The sequence below is a fragment of the Anabrus simplex genome, chromosome 1, assembly GCF_040414725.1.
Source record: "Anabrus simplex isolate iqAnaSimp1 chromosome 1, ASM4041472v1, whole genome shotgun sequence".
NCBI lineage: Eukaryota > Metazoa > Arthropoda > Insecta > Orthoptera > Tettigoniidae > Anabrus > Anabrus simplex.
In genome coordinates, this window is record NC_090265.1 from 590,827,085 (window position 1) to 590,844,150 (window position 17,066).

Below are 17,066 nucleotides of genomic sequence, written 5' to 3' on the forward strand. Positions count from 1 at the left end.
ACATTCTTATTTACCGTTTTCCAACCGATCATAGTTACTTTTTAAAAATTGCCTCATGTCTGTTTTATCAGCCATATGGTACTGCCAAATGGTCCTACTTTTAAGACCTTCCTTTCTATCACATTTATTTTTAACTACGACAAAAACAGCTTCATGATCACTAATACCATCTATTACTTTGGTTTCTCTATAGAGCTCATCTGTTTTTACCAGAACCATATCCAGGATATTTTTCCCTCTAGTTGGTTGCATTACTTTCTGAATCAGCTGTCCTTCCCATATTAGCTTATTCGCCATTTGTTGGTCGTGCTTCCTGTCATTCGCATTTCCTTCCCAATTGACATTAGTGTTGAAAAGTGGTTTATCAGATAGTTGTTATACTCTTGATAGTGAGACTAGGAGGGAACATCTTCGAATAGGTAGTCGGTTGCATAATGAATTCAGCCTTAGTTGTGTGAAGCACCTCCATGTAGAGTTTTGTGATGGTCCCCCATGTCCTCTTGGGCTGCTTCCCAGCGGCCTTGTTACTAGTGCACTCTTTTAATCGTTAGTGTAACAAATTAAATAAACTGTTTGCTAGGTTTTAAGTCAGTTTGAGAAGAGTGTCTTAATTTACTGTATTTATTTGTGTACTAGACCCCCCTTTTTTACCCCACAATTACAGCCAAAAAAAGTAAGGGGGTATCCAATATGCTATAACCTCAAATTTTGTTCAGTGAAGACAACTTTCTAGGATATAAAAAGCTATAAACTGCACTTGTAAACATTTGATACTATTCTTTAACAAACTTATGAATCTATTCTGAGTTTTATTGACTATTTTTGGTGGAAGGCAGTTTTCTAAATTTAGAAAGAATAAATGATGAACACATGACTTTTAGGCCTACATAAAAAAGTAAATATAGTCAGTTTTAGTTACCGTACTCCTATATCACGTCATTCGTTTCATCTCGTTTACTCCTCTGATGAGGTTGACGTTAGGAAGGGCATCCGGTCGTAAAAACTCGCTACGAACATTCATCTCACTTCATACTCGACACCGTAGAGAAACGGGATAAGGGTATCGTATTATGCAATATTAATACGAAATAACTTAATGACCAGTCAGTTGAGCAGTAGGCCTAACACAAAGTAAATCTACACCGCTTTCATTGGAATTATCGTCGTCTTGTGCTGCCAACATCCCTGCTATCGGCATGTCCTCTCGGTCGTTATTTGTGGTTTTCTAGAACGGGTCACCATCTCACCGTCGGGTAACTCCTCAGTTGTAATCACGTAGGCTGAGTGGACCTGGAACAAATCCCTGACCTGGCCGGGAATCGAATCGGGGCTTCTGGATGAGAGGCAGGCATGCTACATGTAGACCACAGAGCCAGACACTATTCATTAGCCAATTGCAAAATCTTATTCTTGCATTGAAAATCTGTAGGTTTTATGTTATCTACTGAACGAGTCCAGTAAAATTTATTTACATCTAAATTTCAATACTAGTTTTGATACATGGATCATCCTTAGTCGCTTATACTAAGAAAAATAGCACATTCACAATCATTAAAAAACGCACTTTTTTTAGTTTGTCATATATTACAGTCTTAAAATCTAATAACCGTTGATGTTTCATATTCCAAGCATATCGCTATTAATTTACTGTATTTACTCGTGTATTAGACACCCTTGCATATTAGATCCCCCTGGCTTTTTGGGACAAAGAAAATGAAAAAAATAAATCTCTTATGCAAGACCCCCCAACGTAATTCGCCAGAGAAGAATGATTCCGCTTAGAAGCGGGTACAAGCCTTACTGCAGCTCCGATGACATCACACAAATTTGTGAATAGTTTTGTCCGTACTACCGTGCAATGAAAATGCGTCAAAGTCATGCGGTACATCTGTGTTTCGTAGTTAGAAATGTCTCCTCCGTAGCGTAGATCTACTACAGCTCTGATGACGACGTTCAAATAGGTGAATAGTTTTGTGTCCAATCTGCGCAATTAAAGCACGCATCAGTCATGCTATATGTCTGTTTTTTGTGGTTAAGAATATCCAGCAGCGTAATGGTTAGCAGAATTAGCTGCCATTCTCGGGGGGCTTGAGTTTGATTCCCGGTACCATACTGCTGGAGATTTAAGAATGGCAAGAAGGTTGATACGTGGTAAAAATGGTACGTGCAGCTCCCCTCGTTTGGGAGCTGCACCACCTTGGGATGAGGAAATGAGTTTACTTTAGTTAATTCCCCATTGTTATTAATATAGAAGGCGAGATCATTAACCAAGTGATTAATATCTCGTAACTCGGGCCAAATTATCTTACATAATTTTTGGAGAGAAGTAGGTTTAAAAAGCGATAAAAACAGTCCAATCATAATGTTTGTTTTACTCGCAAAAGTACCTAAGTAATAATGTTGTTGATTTTACATCCCCACTAACTAATTTTACGATTTTTGGAGACGCCAAAAACATAGGCCTACTATTGCAAGCTGTTCACTTCATGACCGTATCGATGAGTACAATCAACAAATTAATTTTTAAAAAACATCTAATCGATACTTTATTTTTTGCCTTTGGCAAAATTAAAAATACATTAGCACACACAGAACATGTTTCGACCACTTAGTGGTCATTTTCAGCTGTATATAAATAGCTTAGATGAAAACATTTGCATAGTAAGCACATTAAACCTTAAAACTATGTCCCATGGGATCCTAAAAACTATTGCTCTAGCACCTGTTATTTATTTTTATTAATATCGTTGTGGAACTTTGACACTATCTGGGCACTTAGTAGCATGCCTAACCTAAACAATGTGGTCTCTCTTATCTCAATTACAGCTGACCATGCGTCACCTCGTAATCTGCAGGCCTTCGGACTGAACAGCACTTGCTTGATACGCCAAGGCCCGTTAGGGCTGTATAGCCATGGGATTTTTGTTTAAAGAATACTGTCCACATCGGTATCATGGATCCGAACACACTTTTTATCAGTGACGAAGTATGCTTTCCTTTGAACGGATATGTCAATACACAGAACAATAGAATCTGGGATACAGAGAACTCTCACATTAACTGCCAAGACCTCTGCACGATGTGAAAGTGGGTATATGGTGCGCTATTAGTGCCCGACAAATTATCGGTCAGATTTTTCATCACGATTGGTTCCGACAGTTATATTCACAGCATCCCCAATCAAGTTTTTTTTTACTGAACTGAAGATGAAAGAAGGATGGTACAATGGCCCATACGGCGCGTAGCTCGTCCAATGGTTGCAGGAAGTGTTCCATGATCTCATCATTAGTAAAAGCGCAAGGTCCCTCCGTTCGCCTGATTTAAGTACATGCAAATTTTATCTACAGGGAACTCTAAGAGGAAAAGTTTACAGGAATAATTCCAGAACTGCAGAAGAATTAAAAATCAAAATTAGGAACACTGTGCATTCCATTATTGTTCACGAACTGCAAAGTGTGCTTCGAAATATCGCAAGATGTGAAGCTTGCATCGCAGCTCAACTAAAAAAACTTTTCAACTTCTTCTGTCAATACTGGTAAATTCAATTTCATTTAATAATTTTATTTGCTTTACGTCCCACTAACTACTCTTTTACGGTTTTCGGAGACGCCGAGGTGCCGGAATTTTTTCCCACAGGAGTTCTTTTACGTGCCAGTAAATCTACCAACACAAGGCTGACGTATTTGAGCCCCTTCAAATACCACCGGACTGAGCCAGGATCGAACCTGCCACGTTGGGGTCAGAAGTCCAGCGCCTCAACCATCTGAGCCACTCAGCCCGGCTCACTTTCATTTACTGGTTTATTTATTTGTCCTCAGTATGTATACAGCTGCTGAGTTCAATTTCATTTGGTTTCTATAGGCGTAATCATTCTGCTTCTTTGAGATGACCAGGTCCACTCGCCCTGTGGGCACTGCACTTGCTGTCGCAGTGTCGCGTCCTCCCAAGGACATGAACACAGGACAGCTATTCCCTCTGAGGATCGAACCGACAGGGACATAGGAGGAATTGCCGTACCTGATATATCAGAATTAGCCAGACATAAAGGCTAGAATTCAGTAATTGAATACAGATCCAATCACACCTAGTAATAAGGAGATTGTAATATTTTTCATATTCATGTAGTTGAGAATTGTAGTAGTCATATTTCAACTTATTGGGACATTTTGAGTAAGAGAAGTTTGTCATACGCACGAGGACATGAAGTCATGTTGACCTGCTACATAGGTCAAGTTGTGGACAAAGCTAAGACGTACAGGAACAACACAGAGAATTCAGACCTCTGATTGGTTAGAATTATGGAAAGTTCGGTGGTCATGTAGAGATATATTCTACAAAGTTCTGGAACATTATGGGGGGCTGCTGATACTATATAAGCTCAGAGAAGCCGTTGCTGAGGGCTTCTACCAATAATTTGCAGACCAGTTGCAGTCAGAACCCTTGTCGGTCGACAGGGTGATTACGCAAGCAGTAATAATAATGTCTTCCCGTAACTACTCCGAGTAAGAAAGCTGCTTGACAACTTCTCACTCAAGACTTGCCAGAGTAGTGTCTTATAATATTTGTACAAAGTGTACATATCTGTAAATACTTAAACTGAAAATAGAAATTTCATCGTGGGATTCTACGCCACTGTTTATCCTTCTCTCTGCACCTTAGTTGAAACGTCCCAACCCAAATGTTCCAACCGCTTGGGAACAATCCAACCAACCTACCAACCATTCTGATATTCTCCTACAAGCCCTAATCCTGTCTGTCACGACAGTAAACAAACATTTTTGGTGTGCAGCTGTGGTGTGGGAAGCAGACAACCTCAGCAGAGAAGGAGACTAATTATTTTAAAAGCCCCGCAGAAGAGGCGTCAAGAAAGAAGTTACCAGCCCAGAGTTCCTGTTCCAGTGAAAGGCGCCAGCAGGCAGCAGAACCAGAGCGGACCAGACTACCGACCGAGGATCCAGCCCAGCAAACACAGATCAACAATCAAGGGTGAGTGCTTATAACTTTCTCCACTACAAAGGCAGATTCAAGTAATATGGACAATTTGGTAGATAATGTCAGTGATTCAGGATCTGATACTGGTAGTGTGCATGCAGAGGAAAGTTTGTATACATCGGCAGCAGAAGGTCATAAGTTGATAGGTCACGAATTTGACAGCAGTAAGCCGGAACGCCTCCGCGAATTTATTGCAAATGTAGAAGCCGCGCATTGCATGATACGGCCCAATAGGAAGGCATTATTCTTCAAGTACATTCTAACAAAAATAACGCGCCCAGCTCACAAGAAGATACTATCAAGGGGGGGATATTATAGACTGGAGGCATGTGAAAGGTGCTCTTTGGGAATATTATGGTACACAGGGCACATCTGAGTTATATTTGTGCAAGCTATTCCGGTCCAAACAAGGGACTAGGGATAATACTGTGGCAGAATGGGCACATGAGGTGAAGGAGCTCACAGTCATGTTCAGGAACGCAATACTAAAAGAAGAACCGATAGGTTGCGTATATCAGCGTCGATGATAGTAAAAATAGCGATAGCCGGGTTCAACCAAGGGCTCCGAAATAGGAGAATTCAAAACAAGATACATGATAGAGGTCTGTAACAGGAGGAGGCATTGTTAACTCTTGCCGGCTCCCTTACTGCCGTGGTTGCTAAGATTGCCAGAGAGGAAATGCCTATTATGCAGCACAGAAGATAAAAGCATATCCTATCCTCACTTTTCAAGATATCTCATTGTAGTTTACATTTTCGTGTAGCTAAGTGATCCCTCTCTTCACTCATTACATTAACATCACGAAAATAATTCATACTGCCAAATAAAAATAAATTTGTTCATGCAATTTTTGAAAAATTTTAAAATTCAAATTTGGACCTCAGTACATCCTAGTATTTTGATTGCACTCACCTAAATTTGGTATTCCTGTGCACATTGATGCATTGTTTACTAGTTTGTAAAATATCAATGTTTTAAGAATAATAGTTCTTCTAAAAATAGGTTAAAATACTGACTTGCTCTAGCATCAGGAGGAGGTGCACGTTTAGGGCCAGGCGTCTCAAGGAATGCAGGAGAGGGTTGAAATTATACGTCGTGATCGGACTGAATTTCACGGAAATCGGGAATCTGGTCATCACCGTCATTACTGTCTCCGTCAACTCCATCATTATTCCCGTCACTATCATTACCATCTGAATCGGAAATTTCATGCATCACTGTCACACGAGTAAGTCGAATAACATCACCACTATCGTCATTGTTTGAAACATTACCGGCATTATCGTCACACTCAGTATCATCTGAATCATCGCCTGACTCGATATAATCAGAATCACCACTCAATTAATTAACATACTGTACCAAATCGTCATCAATTTCAAACACATGAGAACTAGTCGCCATTATTACGAACACATGGTCTACAGGTATGCGCCAAACGGCTGAAATAGAAAAATCATAACATCAACACAACATGCCACACAGAGATTCTGGTGGTAGATTTAGAAACTATGTAGTATCTACTACAGAGTGATGCCAACTGGAGCTGTCATCTATCAGATATGTGCAAACTATTACAACTTACATAGACAGTTTCAACATGGAGCACGATCACGCTCCTCTGTAGGCTAGTGAAAAGTGCCAGGAGCGCAATTGCGCTCCCCAGCACTCTAAGAGGTAATTTTCCAAGAGGAGCGCGAAGCATTGTACAAACCGCACCCGTCTAGAACCCCTCGCAAGGAAGGTTGGCAGGTGGTACTCACCCACGGGAGCATGGGGCGATGTCAAGTGCCGGGCCAGAAACAACATAAGAACCAAAATGTTTTAGTAACCCGTTTCAATTGTAAGGAGGAGGGTCACATTCCAAGGGAATGCGATCGGTCTAAGGGCCAAGGAAAGTACGTTTGTACCTAAGTGCACATGTTGCAAAACGTTAGGCCACAAGGAACAAAGTGCAGGAGGAAGTCGAAGGACAAGGAGGAAGTCGAAGGACAAGGAGAAACTCTCAACCGGAGAAGTCAAAATAGTTAGGTCCACGAAAGTGCCGCCTAAGGCACGATCCCAGCATGCGCAGGCAACAGTGTATCGTAGGGGACGGTCTCAGCCCACAATACAATGCTATGAGTGTAAGGAAGTGCGTCACAAGAGACCCGAGTGTCCACGCTGTAAAGACTGAAATACTATGGACCATTGACGTGCACATAAGCGATGTTATGCCTTTCGGGAGGCAGGGCCACTTACGGTGGAAGTGTACCACCAACCTTAGCCAAAAGGCCCAAGCTAGCCCTCAAAGGAAGGGCCAGAGCATATCAAGGGCCTGTTCGACACAAAATAGCTGAGACGGACAGGGTTAGTCCCTCTACATGCAATCACAACTGTAAATTATGGTGTGACATATATATGAGCGATGGTCTCACGAGAGCAAGGACTGCTGGTTCAAGTCCAGGGACGCGTTAAACTAACAAGGGGTCACAAGTGAGGGACAGCAGTGAAAACCCTGAAGGTATCAAGTCCCGCCGCAACAGAAGTATCCAAGACCAAAGGTACAATCTTGATTGATTTAGTCAGTAGGAGAGACCCTGTTAGATTTTTAATAGATACAGGTAATGACATATCTCTTCTTAAGGAGAAGTGCGCACTGAAAGATGTTTTTGTGACCCTCCAGCTGAAAGGTATCAGTGGAGACGCGGTACTCACGAAGGGAGAAGTTCAAATCCCGATAGGAGGAAAAGTCCTAGGGTTCCATCTGGTAGGTAATGATTTTAACCTGAGACAAGATGGGATCATTCGAAAGGACGTTCTGCATAACAATGTACAAAATCATCAGGAAGGTTATGTGCTGATAGCAGGAAAGAAATACCCTTTTGGTGCACGGGAATCTGTGTGGGGCATCCTAGAATCCCGAACAGAAAAAACAGTGGCCAATGAAGTAGATAAGAATAATACCGAAGGCCTAATTGAGAGGCAGGAAGTAAAACCAGGCGTTTACTTAGCAGAGTGCCTGATCAAGTCGAAAGATTACACGCCTATTGTCAGTATGTTGAACACTATTGATAAGACTTGGAGATTGCAAAGTCCAGTGCTGGAACTCCACGCTGTAATGAACAAGACAGCTGAATCACCCACTGTAGTAAATAAGGTCGAGAAAGCCGCCTTATCTATAGTAAGCGGTGGAACAAAAGGGCACTCTGAGAATAATAATAATAATGAGCGAACGGAGACTAGCTCTCCCATTACTAAATCTAGAGCTCAGAGACTGCGAGAGCAGCTACGTTTAAATCGTTTAGTAGCCAAGGACCGCGAAGAAATATATGCGGTCTGTACCGCCTACCAAGATGTGTTTTACTTGGAAGGTGATAAATTGACACATACAGATGTGCTACAACATGCCACCCCTACACCCGCTGACAAGCCTCCTATACATTTAAGGCAATATAGATTACCCGAAGTCCAGAAGGAGGAAATTGGAAGGCAGATTGACAAGATGTTAAATGATGAAATTATAGCACCTTCGACCTCTCCATGATCCATTCTCCTAATCCCAAAGAAAATGGATGACTCTGGGAAACAAAAATACAGGCTCGTAGTCGACTTTCGAGAGCTCAACTAGATTACAATCGGTACAGCGTATCTGCTTCTGTTAATTACGGAGTTATTAGATGCCTTAGGAAGGCACGGTACTTCACCATGGATCTGGCCCATGGCTATCATCAGGTCATGTTGAAGCCAGAAGACAGAGAAAAGACCGAATTCTCTGCATTGGGCAGACATTACGAGTACTTGAGGATGCCGATGGATTTAAGGGACGCCGCAGCAACATTTATGTGGTTAATGAAAACCGTATTGACAGGGTTAGAGGGCATAAAATGCCTGTGCTATTTAGATGACTTAATTATTTATGGCAGCTCGATAGAGGACCATAATCAGAAGTTTCCAACTTATTTCAAAGGCTGAGAGAAGCCAACTTGAAACTAGGGCCGGGTAAGAGAGAATTCTTACAAACTGAAGTCTCCTTCTTAGGACCCGTCAGTACGAAAGATGGAGTCCAACCTGATGAGAGGAAAACCCAAGCAGTAAAAGTTTTTCCACAACCAACTACCACAAAACAGTTAAAAGGACTTTTAGGGTTGTCAGTTATTACCGTAGATTCATACCCAACTGTAGTAAGATAGCAAAGCCACTGTACGAACTCCTAAAGAATGTACCCTATACGTGGATGGAACAGCAGGAACATTTAAAGATAAAAATTTCATTGTTCCGTATTGAAAAGTATCACAGTTAAAATTGAATTGGTTGAACCTCTTTATTTAGTATTTCAATTTTATCAGCAGGAACATGTGTTCCAAGTATTTGAGCAAAAGCTCATTGAGAAGCCGGTCTTACAGTACCTGGACTTTGAGAAACCGTTCATTCTAACCACAGATGCAAAAGGAGAAGCACTAGGTGCTATATTGTCTCAAGGTCCGCTAGGCAAGGATTTGCCGGTGGCTTATGCCAGCAGAACGTTTAATAAGGCCGAAAGAAAATACAGAACCACTGGTCATAGTATTTGGTGTGAAATATTTCCGCCCATACCTGTTTGGACGCCATTTCACAGTGGCGACCGGCCATAAACCATTGAAGTGGGTCTTAAGTGTACGAGACCCATCCTCTAGGCTGTTAAAATTTAGGCTAAAGTTAGCTGAATACGATTTTGATATCGTATACAAAGAGGACAAGCATAATTGTAATGCGGACGTCCTGAATAGAATACCTGCCACCCCTGAGCAAGAGGTAAGGGTAGTTAGCTCTGGAAGCCAAGAGGCAGACACAGCAGAAGACGGGGAACGAAGTAACCATTTAGAAATAGGAAAGGATTTCCACCTATCAGTACTTACTTATTGCACATATTATGCTACAGTACCGGTTTTGATCCCCCTACATAGGGTCATCTTCAGCTGAACAATACATTCACATCTATATCATGAAGCTATGATTAAGATTACATTGTCTAGGGAATGCCATATGATAATAAACACTTGGTCACATCCAAATGGGGCATGTTGAAACGGGAACTGGCGTGTATGTCACTATGTGCGACAAAGCAATTGTATGTGTATAATTATATGCTTTAGGTCTTAAAATTAGTTTATAAAACACATCTCTACTTAAAACTAACTTATATGTATATAAGATAAATACAATATATGTAGGAACACTTCATGCACATGAATGATCGTATCGTGCGTGTTGTTCAGTTCATCGGTTGACTTCTGTGTTCAAGTCTTATTTACATAGTTGTATACTTGTTTGCTGTTTCTGGAGCTTGAATATGATTTGCTTGTAAAATTGTCACGTATGTATAAAAGATTTTGTCTTCATGTATATACGTAGAATAAAACAATTTCCAAGTTTTAAAAAAAAGTGCCAGATGTATGGATAGAATTAGGCTAAAATATGTATATTCAGCTGTGCTGTGTGCTGAATCTTGTTGCTTTATGTTGAAATTGAATCATGTTGTCCTGTGACGTCCGTAAAATTTGAGTGGCATTGGGTTCAAAGTAGTGGCTCCTTTCCCATTTGTAGCTGTGCAGTAATGTTATATTATTCTTATTGGTGTGGTTGAGTTGTGTTTGATATGCGAGCTTGTTACTATTTCTAATTGTGTAGTTCGTCAATACGGAGATGAAGATTATATATTACGAAGTAATGTCGACCCCTAACATAAGGTTGAGCGGGGCACGTACACAGACAGACGGACTCGGCATATGCTTCGCTGGTCGGTCACCAGGGCATTGCCAGGACGTTTGCTAGGGTAAAGGATTACATCCAATGGGATGGGATGCATAAGGACAGAGTTCTAGGTGAGTTTCTGAGACATTATGTGTGTAGCTCTTAGAATGATTGGGACAAGTATCTCCCAATGGCTATGATTGTATATAATACTACCAAACATACCAGTACCGGGTACACACCGTTTAAGTTGATATTCGGAAGAAAGGCCAATATCCCAGAAATTCTTCACAAGAAGCCGGAACAAAATTCCAATGAGTATCAGAATGTGGTAGAGGAATTAACTAAGCGACTTCAGGAGAGTCACGACATAGCTAGAAAGATCCTAGTAAAGAGTAAAGATGAAGAGAAGGAACGGTATGATACCACACAACATGAAGTTTCCTTAAAGGTAGGAGACTTGGTATTACTCCGTAATGATGCCCTAAGACGAGGGCGTAGCAAATCAGAACTATCTCCGCCGTATCAAAGTCCTTACAGAATTGTAAAGGTAGATGGTGTAAACTGCACACTTCAGTTAAATAAATGGGGAAATCAAACCAGAGTCTGTAAGAATATATTAAAATTATATATTAACTAGCTGATGTACCTGTGCTTCGCTACGGGATTCTCAGAAAGACTGACTTTGTGGTTTTCCTAACTGAAATCAACATAGGTCATTACAAAAACGTAAGTACCGAGCTCGATAGCTGCAGTCGCTTAAGTGCGGCCAGTATCCAGTAATCGGAAGATCGTGGGTTCGAGTCCCACTGTCGGCAGCCTTGAAGATAGTTTTCCGTGGTTTCCCATTTTCACACCAGGCAAATGCCGGAGCTGTACCATAATTAAGGCCACGGCCGCTTCCTTCCACCTCCTAGGCTTTTCCTATCCCATCGTCGCCATAAGACCTATCTGTGTCAGTGCGACGTAAAGAAAAAAAAACGTAAGTATGAATGTAGCGATTAAAAGCAATGCTATCATATAAAATACTCGATCAAATGGAAAGCCTATGATGATCCAGTGTGTTACGTACCAGTAGTATCAGAAAATTTATAATCCAGGGGAATGGCATGCTAAAGAAGAAAGTTATCTAACTCACCAGCTACTTCCCATCAATATTCAGGCAGGCTGTTACACTCTGTCCGACTGGGCGAGTTGACCGTGTGGTTAGCGGTGCGCAGCTGTGAGCTTGCATCCGAGAGATAGTGGATTCGAACCCCATTGTCGGCAGTGCTGAAGATGATATTCCGTGGTTTCCCACTTTCACACCAGTCAAATGTTGGGCCTGTACCTTAATTAAGGCCTAAGTCACTCCTAGCCCTTTCCTATCCCATCGTCGCCATAAAACCTATCTATGTCAGTGCGACGGAAATCAAATAAAAAGTACTCTGTACCCAACAGTAATAATATCTACCGGAGATGAGGGGCAACAGAAGACACAAAGCACATCACGACAAACAATGGTCAATATAATGTCATTGTTGATCAGTGTTATGAGCTTTCTATATTGTAGGCCTACACATTTAGTTTTCTTTCGACTCTGTGATTTATAAAATATTTTATACCGTAAACTGTAGTTTCTTATTCTCCGACTTTACATACCGATTTTCATTAAATACTGTTTACCCATTTTCTCGTTACTCTGCGCTGATATGGACTTAGTAACAAAAATTCAAATTCATGAATATCTTGGTGATCATAGCCAGTACGGTAACAATGTATAAGACATGAATAATAGGAAATTTAATACTATATAACCTTAGTTATCTAGCATTCATCGACTACTCTTCTAATAAGAAATATTTGAGAATTACATTTTAGGCCTTCCCCTAAACTACCATTTCACTCAGCGTGAATAAAATAACTTACAGATTAGACTATAGCGACTTATTTCCTGACTTTGCATACCGATTTTTATCAAGATAGGACTACTAATAACAACAATATTTGAGAATTAAAGTTTAGGCCTTCCCCTAAACTACCATTTTTCTCAGCGTGAATACAATTATTGACAGCCTAGATTGTAGCAATTTATTCCCCAACTTTGCATAGCCATTTTCTTTAAAATACGACCACTAATAACATAAATAGTTGAGAATTCAATTTTAGGCCTTCCCCTAAACTACCATTTCACTCAGCGTGGGTAAAATGATTTATAGCCTAGATTGTAGCGGCTCATCCCCCGACTTCACATACCGATTTTCATTAGACCACTAATAACATAAATAGTTGTGAATTCAATTTTAGGCCTTCCCCTAAACTACCATTTCATTCAGCGTGAGTAAAATGATTTATAGCCTAGATTGTAGAGGCTCATCCCCCGACTTCACATACCGATTTTCATTAAATTCTCTTCAACCGTTTTCTCGTGATGCGTGTACATACATACAGACAGACAGACAGACAGACAGACAGACAGACAGACAGAAATTACGGAAAAGTAAAAAGTGCATTTTCTTGTTACTATGGACATGACCGATACAGAAATACCATTATTTTCAAATTCTGAGCAATGTACAGACAAAACTCTTATTTTATATATATAGACTAGCAAATTGTAGATAGGAAATACTGGCTATAATTTCGGCCGCAGTAAGAATATTCTCCCCTTGCCCGAACAGCAATGTGAATTTTCGATGGCTGCTGATAGAGTTAGTGTAAATACCCAGTCAAGCCACGTGCTAAATTAGGGATAGCGATGTTAGAAATTCAACCAGGATTATTGGTTTTGGAAAGCATTGTACTAAATGAGGTCGCATCTAACTTAACCAGCATAAAGAGCGAGAAGTTGTGAATAAATACGGTCACAGATGAGTGTTGAGAAGTTAGACAATACGGTCAGTTACACAGTAATTCCCTTACTAAGGAAGGGAACACTCAATAGCTGATAAGAGGATGGGGAAAAACCCTGTGTGGTGTCCGGGGATTACACGAACAACATGACACACACACACACACACACACACACACACACAGAGTAGGTAAGGAGGTGGGAGAACAGAATACACGCCGAATAGCACCACGGTCCTTCCAACCGGTCGTACCAGGCGTCCTATGGATTCCCTGTATAAGGGACAAGGTGCAGATAGAGCCACGAAACCCTAGCCGAGCAAAGCTACCACTTCAATTAGAATAAGGCCAGGATTTTTGTTAATAGTACGTAATTACAGAACAAAGCCTGGTCAACCCCGCTACCATTTTGCATTATGCGATGGGCAACCACGCCTCATGCAGCACAAGGTGCTGAAAATTCCAATAATTTCTCACTAAGAAATCTTCTTAAAAATCAAATGATCCGTCCACATATTCTAGATAAGAATTGTAATGGATCCACAACAGAGCAAACCACACCCCACTCAGCACAGATTGCTGGAAGTGTCCAGTCGTTTTCTGGTGCAAAATCTTACACCTCAAAATTTACCAAACTTCCAACCGGAAGCTCCCTACAGGGACAAATATTTTAGGTTCCCTATGGGAATCAACATCTGCATCATTTGATGGCCAGGCAGGCATCTATTTTTGGAAATGAGACATAGCTCTCATAGTGCATTGGCACTGCTGGTGTCTTCAAATAGCCTATGCAGTGGCCTCCAAGGTATGCACTAGCCTTGCGTCTTGGGTGGTGTGCTAAGTCCCAACTGACGAGCCTAACTTAGCACACGAGGGCGAAACGCAGGCAACCAAGAATGAGTTAGCTGGAAAGTTTATAATGTCTGTTTATGTTGACGATAATGAAACTGAAAGACTTATTTATGATGATACGAATAGTGATGATGATTATTGTGTGGAGGATAATGTGGAGAGTTCATCAGATGACGAAATTGAAAATGAAATTGTGAGTGCAGCGGGTAGATTTTCACAGGGTGTCCCAAAATCCAGTGACGTGTATGTTGACGAGCTTCCAGGTTCTACAAAAGGTTTTCAGGCGACTGGTAATGTATTGAAGGCGTGAGTGTGAATTAGTGTGATGTGGAAACTCCAGAAAGTGAATTCCCCAGAAAAAGTGTCTCATTTACTGTTCACCACTCAGGACCCAGAAATATGCCTCCCCCTAATGCAGCCCCAATCTTGTACTTCTTTCTGTTTTTTAACCTTGGGTTCTGGAGATTATTAGTGCAAGAGACTAATCTTTATGCCAGACAATACATTCATAAGTTAGGTGTTCTACAGAAGCACAGTCGATTTCGTCTATGACCAGATGGTGGTACTGGGACGGCAGATTTAAAACGTTTTACTAGCCTGTTCATAAATATGGGTCTTGTGAAGAAAAAGAACCTGTCAAGTTATTGGTCAACTCAGCACCCTAGTCAAGACACAACCTTCTTTAGAAAAGTGATGGCAAGGGATACCTTCTTACTAATGAACAGATTTATCCATATCGTGGACAACACATGCAGCAAGGAACCAGGTGACCCGGAATATTATCCCCTCTTCAAGGTTAGGCCAACCATTGACCACTTCAATTCTTGTTTTAAAAATCACTATGTTCCAGGGAAAACACTCAGTATTGATAAGACATTAGTTGGTACTGAAAACAGAACTCATCTGATTCAGTATCTGCCAAACAAGCATCACCACCAGTGGGGAATTAAACTTTTCAAGGTGTGTGAACCAGTTTCCTCATATACAATGCAGTTCAGTGTTTATTCACCTGTAAAGTCTGGAGGTTCTGCACCAAGTGGTAAAGGATTGGGGTATGATGTAGTTTTCAGTTTACTGAACAGTATTGGAAAGGGGTACCATATTGTTGTAGACAACTGGTGTACTTCTGTTGACCTGGCATTAGCTCTTTGGGAAAAGAACACTTTTTACCGGTACTGTTCGCAGTAATAGAAAAAATCTTCCTCCAGGAATAAACTCTTTAAAACTAGAGCCTGAACAAACTGTATGCAAAAGAAGTGGCCCTTTGCTGTTCACTGCATGGACAGAGAAAAAATTGTTTTCAGTTCTCTCTGCTGCATATCCAGCTATCAACCACAAGGTGAAACATAGATCTTCGAAGGGGAGGGAAATTGTTATGCCAGTTTGTAGTGACAGAATATACGAAGGGGATGAGGGGCATTGACGTATCTGATCAGAAAATTGATCATGTGTCAGATGAATGAGCTACCCATAGGAATTGGTACAAACTTTTTTTTTTCATATTGTTGACATGGCCATCCTCAATGCCTATATTCTATATACACAGAATACAGATGAAGATAAACTAATATAAGGCATGACTTTATTGTGAGCATTGTGAAATCTCTCTGTGGTGCTGAAGAAGTTCAAAACATGCCAGCTTCCGGCAACACCTCTCACACTGTAGAGAAACTTAAGAAAGTGAAAAGGTCCAACTATGGCTGCTTTGGATGTGATGTTGGTGTGTGTGAACTGTTACAAAGACTTGGATCACAACACCAAAAAGAGGAGGGTGTGAAGACTTTAGTCCACCATGCTGGTATTTCTGAAAAATGTTGAGGTAAATCTTTTATTTTTTCATAAGTGAAATGGCTTAAAATTAATGTTATGGATCTCCATCATAAGCTTATAATGCACAAATTACATAAATAATATTTTCATTCACATCAATAATTTCAGCCACTTCTAGGCCAGGATTTTTGAACATTTTTGTAAATGGTAAAACTTTTTAATATATTTTTCACAGTATTACCCTTTATTAATAATTTAATCTGTTTGTCTCTTGCATCAACGTTTAGTGCTACTTCTAAGCTTTAAAATGATATACAATTCATGTATATTATGACTTACATGTGGCTACAATTTATTATTATTATTATTATTTTTTTTTTTTTTTTTTAAATGTCTGTAATGCAGTAACTTTACCCTCAGCATTTGAGGTAAAATCCTGCAGCAGTACTAGGGTTAATATTGAAAAGGAAATGCACTTACCTTGCCAACACGATGTAAGACTTGGGGAGCTACAGTTATTACGCGTACAGGGAGTAAGGGACACAATAAGGAAAATTTCAAAGGGAAAGACTCTAGAACCCGAAGGCAAACGAAGGAAAAGAGGGCTAATAAATGTAGTAGGTACCTTAGCTAAAACACTATCTGAACCCTCGATCAGGATGACGCAGAGTTCTATCAGAGTAAAATTAATGAATTAGAGCAGGAACAATTATCATTAATTAAGTTAACGAAAGAGCAATTAATCGTGGTGAAATCCACCCTTCAATGTATAAATAGTACCCTGTACGATATTACCACAAATGAGATAAAATTAAGTGAAAATTTTGAACAGCTCAAGGACATACAATATGAAACCTTGCAAATTTCGGAGGCTTTCTGCCAGACTGAATTACAGATAATATTAAATAAG